This window comes from Suricata suricatta, chromosome 15 (genome assembly GCF_006229205.1).
Source record: "Suricata suricatta isolate VVHF042 chromosome 15, meerkat_22Aug2017_6uvM2_HiC, whole genome shotgun sequence".
Taxonomy (NCBI): Eukaryota; Metazoa; Chordata; class Mammalia; order Carnivora; family Herpestidae; genus Suricata; species Suricata suricatta.
The window spans coordinates 32,269,859-32,286,133 of NC_043714.1; the positions used below are offsets into that span (position 1 = coordinate 32,269,859).

The 16,275-nt window shown below is 37.1% G+C and overlaps 1 protein-coding gene across 1 annotated transcript in view; it reads right to left on the reverse strand.

Moving 5' to 3' along the window:
• The window catches only part of CNGB3 (cyclic nucleotide gated channel subunit beta 3), a 243,675-nt gene that overhangs the window by 4,096 nt on the left and 223,304 nt on the right, over positions 1 to 16,275 (reverse strand). The window lies entirely within an intron of this gene.

Below are 16,275 nucleotides of genomic sequence, written 5' to 3' on the forward strand. Positions count from 1 at the left end.
TCCCCCCCCCCCCCCCCCCGCTCTTTCTTGGTTCTGGTAACGTGTCCTCCTTGTGTCTCCCTGAGGCCTAGCTGTAGAAAAACTCCTTTGCTGTTGTTAGCTTCAGGATGCATCACCATCCCTTGTTGGATACACTTATTTTTCTCCCAATTTTCTTCTATTGACTTTTGTCAAGAGTTCCTTTTTAAAATCTTCTTCATTACCTTGTTTGAGTGTACTTTCTGTTTTCTATCTGGGCTCTGTCTGATATAGCTCTGACATCAAATCTTAATGATGCCCTGGTTACATCTGATAAATCCAATCTCTTCTCTTACTTAACTCCCAAATCATCTTGGTTCTCAATATTGTAAACTGCTCTGTAGTATAGTCCTTTACATATAACTTCCCATTCGAAATGTCAGTGAATTCTGGGCTTTATATCCCTCAGAGACATAGCTGGGCATTTTGTATTTGGGAAGTGACCAACAAATAGCTGGTGAATAAAAGAACACATGAATGAATAAAAAATGGATAAAAACTATATCATTCACCAATAATCTGTAAAATAAAGATTGATATTTAAAACAAGACAAAAACCCCACACATTTAAATGCCTTTTTTTTTTTTTTTAAACACTACAGGCTCTGCACTGCAAAGATAACACAATAGATTTAATCTTTTGGAGTTAGGAAAAAATAGTTGTGGCTTTATTCTTTGTGTGTGTGTGGCAGGACAGGGGTGGGGGGGTGCGGGTAGAGATAGAGATAGAGACAGAGATGAGATAGATATATATATATATAGAGAGAGAGAGAGAGAGAGAGAGAAGATTCACATCAATCTTTAGGGGTAGAAAGGACAGAGAAAGCAACTTGGCAATAGAAATATTGATACTTTCACAGCCTCGCCTTTGGGGACAATAATGCCTGAAAACTTGCATGGGTCCTATACCTGAAGATGTATGTTAAATAAGTGTGCTTCTCTGACTTTTGCAGAAAAAGGAACATTCCACCGCCTATTAATTGATTAAAAAAAAAACTGACACAGGTTTCAGAAGTTGTCACTTATATTCTTACTCCAAAACAAAAGTAAAGATCATTTACAGATTCATTGGATCTATCAGGGAACTGAGTTGCAGGAGAAATTCTCACCAAAATCTGGAGAGATAGGTGAATCTAGAAAGCCACAGCCAGATCTACTTACCTGGAACAGAAGCCCTGTAGCGGAAACATTTAAATGGTACTTTTGACAAACTGCTGTGTTGAGAGTGCACTATCAAGAAATTCCTGGGGGTCACAATTATGGGGAAACTAATACCTGTATGGGTTTATCCTTGAGGCCCCCACTACATTCTCATGGTTGAGTCAAGAAAGATCTGCTTGTGGTTCTGGCAGCGGAAGGGGATGATTAATCATCTTAAAATATACCCAGAGTTCATTTGTTCTCTATAACAAAGGGCTGCTATCTAGGGAAAAAGACTATCAGAGTCTTATCCCACTGGAAGGAAAAGTGTTCCTCCCGCCCTAGGCCCCTCTAGCCTTCCTGTATCATTACCTAAGGTGGGTGGGAAGCTAAGAAACACTTGTAGAGGTCACATCTCAGGGACACAGACCCACTACAAGACTGAGCTTTAACTATAAGATTATAGATCTCCCCATGTCTTACCGTCATACTAATGGGGCTCTTGTTGCAGGATGCAGACTTTCCCTGAGGAGCTGTTCTTAGGGAAGATCAAAGTCAAAAGGCAGGGATAGAAACAAGGGCATTTCAGGAAAATTTGGTAGCTCTGGCACTTAGAGCTACAGCAAATATTAAACACAAACCAACTCCTAATCAGATTACCATAAAACATCATGCTAAAGACCTATCTACCTGGGTTCCTATTACCAATTACATCATGTACAGCTTCCAACAAAAAATTATAAAGCACACTAAGAAAACAAGAAAACCACAGCCTAAAGAGACAAAGAAGGCATAAGAACCAGAGCGGGATATAATACAGATACTGGAATTCTCAGACAGAATTTAAAATGACTACGATTAATATGTTAAGGGATCTAATGGAAAAATTAGACATCACTTAAGAATGGAAGGGAAATGTAAGCAGAGAGATGGAAATTCTAAGACAAATTCAAAAGGAAATATTAGAAATCAAAAACACTGTAACAGAAATGAAGAATGACTTTGATGGGCTCATTAGTGGATTGCATGGGGCTAAGAATAAATGATCTTGAAGATAGGTCAATAGAAAGTTCCCAATCAAAAAAGGCAAAGAAAAAAAAAAAGAAATGAAAAACCCCAACAACCTTCCCCCCTCCCTGAACATCAAAAACTGCAGGACAGCTTCAAAAAGTATAAATATATATGTATCTTTTGTGTATACATATACATAAGATATATATAAGAGCATGCACCATTCTCTAATATTAGAAAAAAATACTTGAAGTAATTATGGCCAAGAAGGTTCCAAAATTAAGAACAGACACCAAAATGCAGATCCAGGAAGCTCAGAGAATACTTAGCATAATAAATACCACCCTCCTTACCTCCTACATATATCATATTCAAATTGTAATAAGCCAAAGATAAAGACAAAATCTTGAAAACAGCCAGAGGGGGAAAACATCCTGCCTATTGTAGTATAAATCCTGATAGTGTGTTTTATTCCTTATTTTGTAATGCAAATTATTCACAGAAGCTTGAGGGTCTTAAATAAACACGTTGCTAGCCACCCAACTATATAGAGTCAGGTTGCCTACGCCCACTGAGGTTCCTTTGTTTTAGAGATCTTGGTTAATTTTGATAACTGACAATTGGGCGACTTCTTTTGTTCTCTTCCCACAGTTTAAATTCCTGCTCTAATGTTTTTTAAATAATTAATTATTAAGTTAGTTAACTTTTGATTTCTTTTTATAATTTATTTATTTTTAAAATATAGTGCAACAATGATTTCAGGAGTACATTCCTTAATGCCCCTTACCTATTTAGCCCATCTCCCCTCCCACAAGCCCTCCAATAACTCTCTGTTTGTTCTCTATATTTAAGAGTCTCTTCTGTTTTATCCCCCTCCCTGTTTTTGTATTATTTTTGCTTCCCTTCCCTTATGTTCATCTGTTTTGTATCTTAAATTCCTCATATGAGTAAAGTCCTATGATATTTGTCTTTCTCTGACTAATTTCGCTCAGCATAATACCCTCTAGTTCCATCCACTTCGTTGCAAATGGCAAGATTTCATTCTTTTTGATTGCTGAAGTATATATATATGTATATATATATATATACACCACCTCTTCTTTATCCATTCATCCGTGGATGGATATTTGGGCTCTTTCCATACTTTGGTATTGTTGAGTGTTGCTATAAACATTGGGGTGCATGTGCCCCTTTGAAACAGCACACCTGTATTCCTTGGATAAATACCTAGTAGTGCAGTTGCTGGGTTATAGGGTAGTTCTATTTTTAATTTTTTGAGGAACTTCCATACTGTTTTCCAGAGTGGCTGCACCAGTTTGCATTCCCACCAGCAGTGCAAAAGAGATCCTCTTTCTCTGCATCCTTGCCAACATCTGTTGTTACCTGTGTTGTTAATGTTAGCCTTTCTGACAAGTGTAAGGTGGTATCTCACTGTGGTCCTGATTTGTATTTCCCTGATGATGAGTGATATTGAGCATTTTTTCATGTGTCAGTTGGCCATCTGGATGTCTTCTTTGGAGCAGTGTCTATTCATGTAGTTTGTCCATTTCTTCACTGGATTATTAGTTTTTTGGGTGTTGAGTTTTATAGATTCATTGTAGATTTTTGATACTAACCCTTTATCTGATATGTCATTTGCAACTATCTTTTCCCATTTTGTCGCTTGCCTTTTAGCTTTGCTGACTGTCTCCTTTACTGTGCAGAAGTTTTTATTTTGTTTAGGTCCCAATAGTTCATTTTTGCTTTTGTTTCCCTTGCCTCTGGAGATGTATTAAGTAAGAAGTTGGTGCAGCCGAGGTCAAAGAGGTTTTTGCCTGCTTTCTCCTCTAGGATTTTGATGGCTTTCTGTCTTACATTTATGTTTTTCATCCATTTTGAGTTTATTTTCCTTCTCTTATGTTTTAAATTCATCATTAGTGAGCTCACAAAATCTTAGGCCCCCATTCTCAACCCCAATAAGAGCAGAACCCCAGGCCCATGCACTCTCCCTCTATCTGCAACCTCGCTGTGTGGCCCCAAGTGTGCTGTGTAATTTCCCAGGTCTTATAAGTAATAAATCTGTATTTTTTCAAAGTTTCCTTATGGCTGTTGTTTAAGAGCATCTTACAATCTTTTTTTTTTGTTGTTGTTGTTTTTTGAGAGAGAGAGAGCTCAAATGGGGGAGCGGCAGAGAGAGACAGACAGAATCTGAAGTAGGCACTAGGCTCTAAGCTGCCGGCACAGAGCCCAAAGTGGGGCTTAGACCCACGAACCATGAGATCATGACCTGAGCCAAAATTGGACTCCTAACTGACTGAGCCACCAAGTGCCCCTTACAATCTTTTAAAAAAATAAAAATAAAAAATTTTAATATTTATTTACTTTTGAGAGAGACAGAGACAGAATGAGAGTGGGGGAGGGGTAGAATTTGAAGCAGGCTCTGGGCTCTGAGTTGTCAGCCCAGAGCCCCATGAGGGGCTTGAACTCACGAACTGTGATATCATGACCTTAGCCTAACCTGGATGCTTAACTAACTGAAACACCCAGCCACACCGTTTTTAAAAAGTTTTAGAAGTTTTTTTTAATTTATTGTGTGAGAGATAGAGACCACTGTGAAATCATGACCTGAGTTGAAATCAAAAGTCAGATATTTAACTGACTGAGCCACTGAGATGCCTTGCATCTTACAATCTTAGTAAAAACCACAATGGTCAGTCCAACTGAAACACTAGTTATTCATAGGTTTAGACTGGCAAAGAACACCTATAAGAGGAACAAGGATAAGAATCAGTAGACTTGCATGAGAAGCCATACAAATAAAAAGAGAGGAGTGTGAAATACAGTGTTGAAGTTCCTAAGAGATTAGATCATAATTGTTCTCACCACAAAGAAGAAAATTATTATTATGTGACATGATAGAGGTTAGTTAATGCAGTCATGGTAGCCATTTTGCACTAGAAATGAATTTTTAAAACCAACATGTATTATCTCTAAAACTTACACAATATTAAATGCCAATTTATATCTCAATAAAAATAAAAATAATAATAATAAAAAAGAAGCAAAATTGGCAACTTACAATTCTATGTAAAGTGAAATTATCCTTCCAAAGTGAAAAAGAGACAAAGATTTTCTTAGAAAACCAAAAGCAGAGGGACTTTAACATTAGCTCACCTACTCTGTTAAAAATGTTAAAAAGAAGTTCTGCAGGAAGAAAGAGAATGATGTAGTTAGAAATTCAGGTCTACATCAAAAGTGAAAGGACCCTAGGGAAGGAATAGAGGTAAAATAAAACTAAAATTTTAGTTTTTCTTATTCTTAATTGATTAAAAGATAACTTTAAATAATGAAATAATGATGCATTAGGTGATTATAGTACATGGATAACTGAAATGAATGACATTAATGTCTTAAGGACTGTAGGGAAGAATTGGGAATACTGTTTAAGGTTCCTTTCTGCAGGGAGTGATCTGTGAAGGGAGACTTAGAGGAGTTTAAATTGTATACTGCAAGTTGGGTATAGAAAATAAGTGTAATTGATATGTTATGAGAGGGGAGAAAATCAAATCATGAAAAATGCTCCATTAAAACCAGAGAAGGCAGGGAAAAAAAAAAAAGAAAAAATCCCTAATGTTAGGCCACCTTAAGGCATTAAATACAGGGACTCTTACCTGCACTTACTAAAACTTAGATCCAGGCCTGGAATTATTCCCTCAGGATCCAAAGTGTATATTTGGGATCCATAAATGTTGACTATGTTAATGCCTACTTATTTTGTTCAGTAACTTCAAAAAAATTTTTTAAATTTCTTGTTCCATGGCAAAAAACACTTTTTCTTTAGTCCTTTCCTGAGGCTCTCCCCAAATCAAACTCTGCCTTTACCTTTTTAAAATGTTATTTATTTATTTATTTATTTATTTATTTATTTATTTATGAGACAGAGAGAGACAGAGCACAAGAGGGGGAGGGGCAGAGAGACAGGGAGATACGGAATCTGAAGCAGGCTCCAGGCTCTGAGCTGTCAGCACAGAGCCCATCGTGGGGCTTAAACCCACGAATGTGAGATCATGAAATGAGCCGAAGTCGGAGGCTTAACTGACTGAGCCACACAGGTGCCTTGCCTTTACCTTTTTTTTTAAGGAAGAGAAATGAATTTTACCTTTGTCTGTCTATCTATCTATCTATCTATCTATCTATCTATCTATCTATCTATCTATATCTGTCTTTCTACCTACCTATCTATTCATCCAATTTCCTATCTATCTTATTACCTGTCTCTATGAAATGGAGGTTGGTCTGAAGGGCAATGAGAGAATGAGCCTATTTCATTCATGTTCCTGTCACCCTGCACACTGGGTAATCCAGTAGTTAGGCAGGGCTAGATGGCATTGGGGAGCTTAATTTGATTCTGAGAATGTCTCTCTGTGTGTCAGACAATGAGAGCAGAACGGAAATAACATATTTAAATGTCAGGTTATTTTGAGATTTCTCAAGCTTTAATTAAACTTGCCTACAGGTTACACGTTTAGAGCGCTTGATGAGTTTTTGAGCGGAAGAAATAGTCTGTTTGCCAGATGGATTTTGCCCAAACTCTTTCAGCAACGTTTAAAATAGCATCTTTCTTCCCCTCTTCTGTCCACAAAATGCTTCTCTAGCATTCCACCAATGGAAAGTTTCATGCATTAAATAGCTTAGTAAGAAGATACCTAAATATTCCTGACCCCATATAGAGTTTCTGGCAGCACGTGCTCTAGGACAAATAGTTGAGATTAATGGTAAGTGTCCACAGGTCAAAAAATAGCAAACAGAGCAAGGGCCCAGGAAAGAAAGAAATGGATTCTAATTCTAGATCCACCTCTGTGTGCTGTGATCTTAGACTATATCTTAAGGACCTTTCTGATTTTCACTCCAATCATGTAACTATTAAGCACCTATCATGTATTCAGTGCAGTGAGATAAAGTAGGACATAAGAATAATTATTAAATCCTGGTATGGTTTTGTCAAAAGTATAGGCTTTGGAACCAGATAATACTAGCATTTATTATGTGTATTCCTAAACAGTTTACATAATCCCACTTTCAGGAAACAAGGTCATCTTTTACTGCCCACTATGCATATCTGATTATCTTCAGGGAGAAATAGGTGTTTATTGACTCCTGATATTTAACTTTGAAGAAACTGATATTATTAGGTAAAATTCCTGGCTGAGAAATTTTAAACCCTAATTTGTGGTATTTAGCTGTAAAAAGTAATAATAAGTATAACTTTTTATTACTTAGGATTCTCTAGAAAAAAATATAACAGAACAAATAAGGTATTTACAGATATATATAAGAGGAGATTTATTACAGGAATTGTTAATGAAGGCTGAGAAGTCCTACAATCTGCCACCTGCAAGCTGGAGAATGAGGAAAGCTGGTGTTGTAATTCTGCTCAAGTCCAATGGACTGAGAAGCGGAGAAGGGGGGGAGCGTATAGTGTATATCGAGGTCTGGATCTGAAAGCATAAGAACCAACGGTGTTGATATCTGATGTCTAAGGGCAGGAGAAGATGAATGTATCAGCTCAAGCAGAGAGGGCAAATTAGCCCTTCCTTCATCTTTTTGTTCTATTCAGTACCTTAACTGATTGGATGATCACCTGCATTGGTGAGAGTGATCTTCTTTACTCAGATCTCTTTCCCAAATACCTTCACGGACACACCCAGAAGTCATGTTTTATAAGCTATTTGGGCATAGCTTAGCCTAGTCAAGTTGACACATAAAATTAACCATGATAGTACTAGTAGTACTATACATAGTTCTAGTGTGTGGATGAGTGAGTGAACTCAGTTGTGTGAATGCCAGAGAGAGAATGTATATTCAAGATGAACAGACCTATATGCGCAAAACTCTGTAAATGTCAGGAATAAACTGCAACATGGAGCTCATATATGTGTGTACATACACATATACATTATGTACAGTATGCACATATAATATACATGTATGCAATACAGACATATGCAGCAGGTATAAATCACAAAGAGGTAGAATATTCATATAGTCCCTAGTCAGTCATTCATTCTCAGCTTTTTTCCTGGCTTGCCACATCGGGCATCATAAATTTTGCACTGCATACATAGACTCTGTGACTGGAGCTCTCTGGAGGTGTGTAGTGCACACCCTGCACAACCCTTTTTCACAGAGTTAGTGCATCCATAAAGCCCTCACACAGATAAGGAGAACATACCGGGGCATAAATTGAGCATAAATTGAATGGAAAAGCAAAAGAAAAACAAACATGAAGATATAAAATGGGATTCATACAAAAATGCAAACTTTGCTATAAGAGTGTTTCAAATTTGATTTTAAGTCTTTTATACCATAAAAAGTGGATGAAATTTTAGCTTTCAGACAGATAAAAATATCTCCTGAAGGACTTAGTAGAGAGACCATTTGAAAATGGTGGACACCATCTTCCTATTCTTATGATAGGTGCAAACATAAGTTTGCTAAAACTGTGACATGGCCCTCAAGAAGGCTGTGTAGTTCTCAAGTCCAGTTCAGTGTGAATAATTCTGCGGGGGGAGAGGGACATCAGTGCAGTGTGTCCCCGATACTCTGCTCTCTCTTTGTTGTACCCAGAATATACGGAGAACAAATAATCCCTCTTAAACATTGCCTTTCTCAGTTGGGCTTTCGAGAAATAGTGTTTTTGTATGAGCTTGAGATTGTACAGAACATTATGCCTTGGAGGCCAGTCATGCAGGAGAATGTAAGGAATTCATTGTATAAATTGAAAAGAAAAAAAAAGAAATTAGGCATAAATTAGGAGTGTGTAGAAATAGCATACTCCATAATGAGCTGGATACTATACTAAGTTCTGGGGCTATAAAGATGATTAACATCTGCCCATAAAATGTTTATAATCCAGGAGTGGGATAAGTGTGTGTGAGGGTTGTCAGACTAGCAAATATTAATAATACTAATATTACTAGCTAGTGTTTCTGAGTGCTTACTCTGAGTCAGGAATTTTTCTAAGTTCTTTTTTTTATGTATTAATACATATAATGCTTTCCAATGTAATGGATAGTTATATATTATCACTAATCTGTTTTGACTGATGAAGAAATGAAATCTCAGCTTCCTCAGAGTCACAGCTCATAAGTTGTGGAGTTGGGATGCAAACAAAGACAGATTTTTTTAAATGTTTATTTATTTTGAGAGAAAGAGAGGGAGAGCATGCGTGTGAATGGGAGAGGGGGCAGAGAGAGAGAGAGAGAGAGAGAGAGAGAGAGAGAGAGAGAGAATCCAAAGCAGACACCACGCTGACAGCATAGAGCTGGATCCCATAGTGAGATCATAACTTGAGATGAAATCAGGAGTTGGATGCTTAACTGACTGAGCCACCCAGACATCCCCTGGACAGATTTCTTAAACAGATAAATGTAATGCAAAATGGTAAATGCTTTAAATATAAAAAATGAGAATGTTTCCTAAAATAAAAATATTTCTAGTTTAAAAGCATTTTTCCCATGTATAGTCATTTCCTAGAATAGAAATAAAACTAACCCTGACCACTGTCAATGGAAAGAGTATCACACCCAATGCTGAATGAGAGATTAAAACTTCAAATATCTGTTCTCAATAAGCAAATTTCCAAGTGGAATATATTTAGAAGTTAGGAGATTAGATCACCTTGGGAGTCTTTTCCTGAGATACTCTTTTATCCTTTTCTGTGTCGTTGGAAAACACTTTGTTGCTTGAACATTTTTATGACTTCACTAAAAATAAATTCTAACAAAACTTTTATAGGTGAGCAAATATCAGAGGATGTTCCAGTGTCACCTCTGCCAAGGCTGCTCTCACTTTGTACTTTGATATTCATAAGACTACTGCAAGGCAAACACATGTTAACCTAGAATTTTTTTCCTTTATTTAACAATTTGAGAAAAATCTGTATGTGTGGATTTTCATCAGAGTTAGAGAGTTTAGATTTCACAGATAGGAAACATATAGTCCCTTCTTCCCCAGCAGGTGTTGACAATAAAGGTGAACTGGCCTCAGAGGAGGTGGATGAACAATGGAGAATCTAGGTAAAAGTTCTAAGGAAAGAAAGAATGACATGTATATTTTATTCCATGCCCTGTTCACTTACATCCTTTCAAGTGCCTAGGATAATACTCTGCAATGATACCTTGGCTCGAAAATACTGTATCAAACAAACTATATAGTAGCTTGTTTCAGGGTTTCTTTGAAATCACAATAGCCAACAGTTACATATATTGATGACCATGTCAATCTCGTGAAGCATGTTCTTACCTCTACTTGCTCACATAGAAACTGAGGTCTAGAATCAGTGGAGTGACTTATTCAAAAACAAATACTGAAATTTCATTGTTGAAATTCAAACGTTAAGACGGGAGCTGGCTTAAATCAAGAGATTTTTTTTTGTTACACCTCAACTCTGGTGCTGCTAATGAAGTCATCACTATTTTAATGACACATATTTGCCCATGGACATTAGAAAAAATAAGAGAAGAAGCCAGTCAGACTGACATTATAAGCTATGCCAAGGTCTGACTATCAGAATATTTACTCTCTCCCTGCTGTTCCAAATGGTGGTAAAGATCCTTGATTTTCATTGAATGAGAGACACTGGACAAAGTTACTTTAGGAGGCATCCTTAGAATATTTGAACACATTTTTAAATAATGGTACTGATAATATAATTGTTCACAGGAATACTGTGAAGCTTACATGAGGTTTGCTTTTGCTGTAAGCAAAAAGGTATTACACAATAAAAGATAATCTATAAAAGGATATAATGAAAATTCAAATATGTATTTTCTTTTATTTTTTAATGCTTATTTATTTTTGATAGAGGGAGAGAGAAAGAGAGAGAGAGAGAGAGAGAGAGAGAGAGAGAACGCAGGGGAGGGGCAGAGAGAGAGGGAGACACAGAATCTGAAGCAGGCTCCAGGATCTGGGCTGTCAGCATAGAGCCGGACTCGGGGCTTGAACTCATGAGCCATGAGATCATGACCTGAGCAAAAGTCAGACACCTAACCAACCAAGCCACCTAGGTGCCCCACAAATATGTATTTTTAACACAGGTAATGTTTACAGGTTTGAGATAAGAAAAATATAGAAATGAAGAATGTTTTTCATCAATTAATCAAGATTTCTTATCCTTGCTCATAATCCTAATGTAGCTAACTCTTTCTGTCTTTAGGAAAGGGGTTGAGGGAGGAGGAAGGGATAAAAGAATTATTCTGATGAAAAGTATGAATATGGAATTAAAATAGTCCAAAAGAAATAGGAGTCTCTCTAGCACCGGAGTGGCTCAGTCAGTTAAGTGTCCAAGTTCAGCTCAGGTCATGATCTCATGGTTTGTGAGTTCAAGCCCTGTATCAGGCTCTGCACTGACAGTGTGGAGCCTACTTGGGATTCTCTCTCTCTCCCCTCCACCACTCCCCCACTTGCATGCAGTCTCTCTCTCTCAAAATAAATAAATAAACTTAAAAACTCAGTGTTTAGGAGAAAGAGGCAAATGTGGTTTAGAGAGACAAAAGAGATTTAAAATTATTTTTTAAACATTTTGGCTTTTTCACAATGATATAAAGTAAATATCAAGAAGGAATCCTCAGAATAGGTGATTTGACCAATAAAACTGATGAAACATCAGAATTTACATATTATAAATGAAAACCACACTATCTAACATGTATAAAAATGCATCAATGCCTAAATTCTACTCAATACCTTGTTATATATGATGGAAAAAGGATAGTAAAGAAAGAAATATAGGAGGTAAATAAATGACCATATTTATGAAAATAAATAGGTCTATAGAAAATTAATTCATTTAGAAAATATTTATTATGGACCTATTATTTTCCACACACTATTTAGAGAAATGCAAATTAAAACAACCTATTAAAATGCAAAACCAATGAGAATAATAAAGTAACATCAGGGATGCTAGGGAAAAATAGCTATACATTTCATGTTGTATTGTAAATTGATTCAATTTTTCTGGAAAATAATCTGCCCATATATTAGAAGAGTTATAGAAATGTTTCTACCTTTTGACCCAGTTATTTCACTTCTGGGAATAAACCTCAAAGAAATAAAAGCAAAGTAATTTTATAAAGATAAACATAGCAGTACTAGTCCTAATAATAAAAACTAACTAAAAGGGCACAAGGCTGAATTGCATATTCATGACAAAAATGAATGGTATTAGTACATTTGCAAAGATAGAAAGATAATTACATTCACTTATTTATTGAATAACTATTTATTAGGTACTATGTGGGCCAGGCTCTGCCTTAAGGGCTGGGAATTGAGTACAGAGCAAAACAAATGTGGTGTATAGTATTGTCCCTGGGAGCCTGTGCCTTTGGGCAATATTGAAAAACGTAGCTTCTTGGGGAACATGAAGTCCTATGGGTGCAAACTTGGCCAGAAAAAGACCCTCATTTGCAAAGTAACAAATATCCATGCGTGAGGAAGAGCACAGTAGCAGGGATCGTGACTCAGGAGTGGAGTATGGCCCCTCCCGGGACACCTTGTGGACTGCTAGCCATACATAGCAGTCCTGGTGCTTACAGTGCAGTGAGGAAGAAAGACTTCAAAGAAATAAGTGCACCAATGAAGGCTTAATTACAAAGGGCATAATTACAAAGGTAACTGCTCAGATGAGAGGAATGTAGCCGGCAGGGCAAATAGCGATGAGAATTGGGAGGTCTCTATTATGGAGAATATAGGAAGTTTGGAAAGAAGCTGAGATTAAGTAAAGGAGGTAGGTAAGTGTCCAGAAAAAAGTAACAGCATATGCATAAAGTTCTCCATGGCTGTATAGCATGTGGCATATTCAGGGAACTTAAGTTTGAATTAAAGAGAGCACCGGGGGTGGGGTGCAGTGTGAAGTAGAGAGGTGGTCAGGGGCTACTCTCCATAGGACCTTGTAGGCCACGATAAGACCTTTGTTCTTATTCTTAAAAATAGTATAAAAGCACTAAATTGTTTTAATAAGAAGTGCAGGGATATGACCATATCTGTGTTTCCAAAAGATCCCTCTGGATGCAAAGTGGAGGATGGATTGTAGAAGCTGGAGGTTTTGGAGTGAAAGATGCAGAGTAAGCCATTGCAGTTGTCTAGGGAGAGGTGGAGGTGGTTTGGCCCAAGGTACCAGCAATGGAGATGGTAAGATGCAAATTATTGGAGACATACTGAGGAGATGAGATTGATAGGTCTTAGAGGTGCACTGGCCATTGTAGGGTGAGTAGAGGGAGGTGTTTTTTTTTTTTTTTGCAGTAAAAAAATTTAAAGTTAACAATTTACTGAGTTTGGTATTTGTTTCCTAAGGCTCCTTTAACAAACTGCCACAAAACCAGGGACTTACCACAATAGAAATGCATTCTCTTACAATTCTGGAAGCTTGAAGTCCAAAATCAAGGTGTTGTCAGGCTAGGATCCCTCCAAAGACTCTATGGAAGGATCTTTTCTTGCCTCTCAGCTTCTGGTGGCTCTAGGAATTCCTTGGTTGTGGCTGTGTAACTCCAATTTCTGCCTCAGTCTTCAGATAGCTTTCCCCTTTTGCCCCTGTTTCTGTGTGTCTTCTCTTCTGTCTCATGTGAGGACACTTGCCATTGGATTTAGAGCCCATCTGGGTAATTGAGAATGATCTTATATTGAGATCTTTAACTTGATTATATCTGCAAAGAGCCTTTTTTTCTCCCCCCAAGTAAGGTCACATTCATAGGTTCCAGGGTTTAGGGCATGGATGCATCTTTGTGGAAGCCACCATGCAAGCCACTACAGGAATTATATGAATGATCTTTTATGTGTCCTAGAGCAGGGACTACCAGGATTGACCATTGTACACACATTATTGTCTGTATGTGCCATTTGAGGAGCACCAAAAGGTCCTCCTTCAGTTCCCAAATAAACTCAAGTAATTGCCAAATCCAAGGGATACATTGGTCTTTGTGAAGCCTTTGTACCTATAAAGTCCTGTGTACATTCCATCATTGGATGCAATCCATAGGTTTTATCACCTGGTACTGGAATCTTTCATTTCCTTGTCTCATTGGTTTGTAAGGCTCTTCAGGGAAGCAATTGTTTCTTGTTTGCCATTCTTGTTTACCATGTCATGCATCACCTTCATTGAGGTACTTCACATTATGCTGTAGGGGGTCCTGGGTATAATTTTCTATTGTTTTCATACATCACAATTAACTAATTAATTAAAAAATTACTTAATACACCTACAGATTATTTCTGAACATCTTCAGGACATCAATGAAAATCAATAATTATTGTTTAGATTTTTAAAATTCCAGGTTGGGGCGCCTGGGGGGCTCAGTTGGTTGAACATCCAACTTCAGCTCAGGTCATGATCTCATGGGTCATGGGCTTGAGCCCTGCATCAGGCTCTGTGTTGACAGCTCAGAGCCTGGAGACTGTCTTCAGATTCTGTGTCTCCCTCTCTCTGACCTTCCCCTGTTCATGCTGTCTCTCTATCTCTCTCTCTCTCAAAAATAAATGAAACGTTAAAAAAATTAAAAACAAAATAAAATAAAATTCTAGGTTAATTGAGAAACAATTGACATGTTAACTTATCGCTGACTGTGTAAGTTTAAGGTATACAACATGATAAGTTGATTTACATATATCATAAAATGATTACCATAATAGTTTTAACTAACATTCATCGGCTCAATAAAAAGAAAAAGTAAAAAAAGAAAAAAGGAAAAAAATTTTCTTATGATGGGAACTCTTAAGATATACTCTCTTCACAATTTCCCTATCTATCATATAGCAGTGTTGGCTATAGTCATCATGTTGTACATTACAACCCTAGTAACTATTTTCACTGGAAATTTGTGCTTTTGACCACCTTCCAAATCCCTCTTCCCCTCCCCTTTGCCTCTGGTAATAACAAGTCTTTTCTTTCTTTATTCTTAATTTTTTTTTGGGGGGGAGATAGAAAGAGTGAGTTGGGGAGGTGTAGAGAGAGGGAGACAGAGGATCCAAAGCAGGCTCCATGCTGACAGCAGAGAGAGCCCAATGTGGGGCTGGAATTCACAAACCATGAGATCATGACCAGAGCCCAAGTAGGATACTTCTAACTGAGCCATGCAGATACCTCTCACAAGTCTTTTCTATGAATTTTCCTTTCTTCTTTTCTTCCTTCCTTCCTTCCTTCCTTCCTTCCTTCCTTCCTTCCTTCCTTCCTTCCTTCCTTCCTTCCTTCCTTCCTTTCTTCCTTCCTTCCTTCCTTTCGAGATTCTAGGCATAACTGGAATCATACAGTATTTTTCTTTCTGTCTGACCTATTTCACTTCCCACAATGCCTTCATGGTCCATCCTTGTTGTTGCAAATAGCAGGATTTCTTATAGCTGAATTATATACATATATATGAACAAAACTTCTTTATTCATTCATCCATTGATGGATACTTAAGTTATTTCCATGTCTTGGCTATTGTAAATAATGCTGCTATGAACATGGGATTGTAGATATCTTTTAGAGTTAGTGTACCTAGATTTATATCAGACAAAATAGACTTTAAGCTAAAAATGGTAAAAGACAAAGAAGGTCATTATATAATGATAAAGGGTTAAAGCATCAAGATATCATTGTGTTCCATAATTCCTGTAGGCCTTTTTTACTTTTTTCATTCTTTTTTCTTTTTGTTCCTCTGACTGGGCAATTTCCAAAGTCCTGTCCTACATATCATGGGTTCTTCTGTGTTTATTGAATCAACTTTTGAAACCAGGTACTGAATTCTTCAGATAAATTGTTGCATTTTTTAACTAACTACTGTATTTGTTTGTTTGTTTGTGAAGTCTGGAAGTTTGATCATTCTGTTTCTTTATTGAACTTCTCATTTAGTTTATCCATTGTTTTCCTAATTTTGTTCAAATGTCTGTGTTTCCTTGAAGTTCAATGAACTTCCTTAAGAGGATTATTCTGAATTCTTTGTCTAACAGCTCATGGATATCTATTTCCTTAGGGACAGTTAGCTTTATTAGTTCCCTTTGGGTGTCATACTGACCTGATTTTTCATGACCCTTGATTTTTTATATTATTGTCTGCACATCTCAATAATGGACTCCACTTCCAGACTTCAC